This window comes from Anarrhichthys ocellatus, unplaced genomic scaffold (assembly GCF_004355925.1).
Source record: "Anarrhichthys ocellatus isolate YVR2014 unplaced genomic scaffold, GSC_Weel_1.0 scaffold166, whole genome shotgun sequence".
Taxonomy (NCBI): domain Eukaryota; kingdom Metazoa; phylum Chordata; class Actinopteri; order Perciformes; family Anarhichadidae; genus Anarrhichthys; species Anarrhichthys ocellatus.
Window position 1 is genome coordinate 293110 of NW_022280196.1, and position 984 is coordinate 294093.

The following is a 984-nucleotide window of genomic DNA, read 5'->3' on the forward strand; positions in this document are numbered from 1 at the left end:
CATGTCCTCCTGTCTTCATGTCCTCTGTCTTCATGTCCTCCTGTCTTCTGTCCTCCTGTCTTCATGTCCTCTGTCTTCATGTCCTCCTGTCTTCCTGACCTCCTGTCTTCATGTCCTCATGTCCTGTATTCTGTCCTCCTGTATTCTGTCCTCCTGTCTTCATTTCCTCTGTCTTCATGTCCTCCTGTCTTCATGTCTTCATGTCCTCCTGTCTTCATGTCCTCCTGTCTTCATGTCTTCATGTCCTCCTACTTTGTCTCATCCAGCAGAGACAAGAACAGACTGAGCTGAACAGTTGGACTTCACACAGAGAGCTTTTGTCCGATCCTTGGTGCTTAAACAGCAGTGATGATGAGACTGCAGAGAGCAGATTGAGTTTCTTTACATGTTTATGCTTGTTGAACAGGAGTTTTTACAAAGCATTGTATAATATTCTAAATCTATGGAGTTGATTTCTCGCCTCAAATACTATCAGAAGTGGTATCAGAATAATGAAAAAGCATACGGAATTTCTTTCAAAAACAAAACAAAACCATTGTTTGGACCAGGAAGCCTCCCTTCAGACTACGGGAACAAAAAACGTGAGCTGCCGTGGCTACATCGCTCCTGCCAGGCCTGTCTGGTTCCAATTACCAGTTAGCAACATAGCTAGGCTAATGTTAGCGTTTAGCAGCCAGTAGCCAAACAGAGGCAGGTCTTCCTGCAAGGCATACTGGGTAGGTGCGCCCGCACATGTGCAGAATGGGATCGAGTTGCTGGGACGGATCGGACACTGACAGGATTCTCTCCCTGCTGTATGTAGAGTAGATATAAATGATTCTTAGTTTCAGGTGACTGTACACTAATGTAAACATATGAATATTATATTCCAGTTCTGAAATTAAATCCCCCTAAATGTTACTCACTGTTCCTTTAAGGATTGAAAATAGCATTATTGAATATAAAATGTGGTTTATCAAACTTCTTTTTATTGAAATGATTATA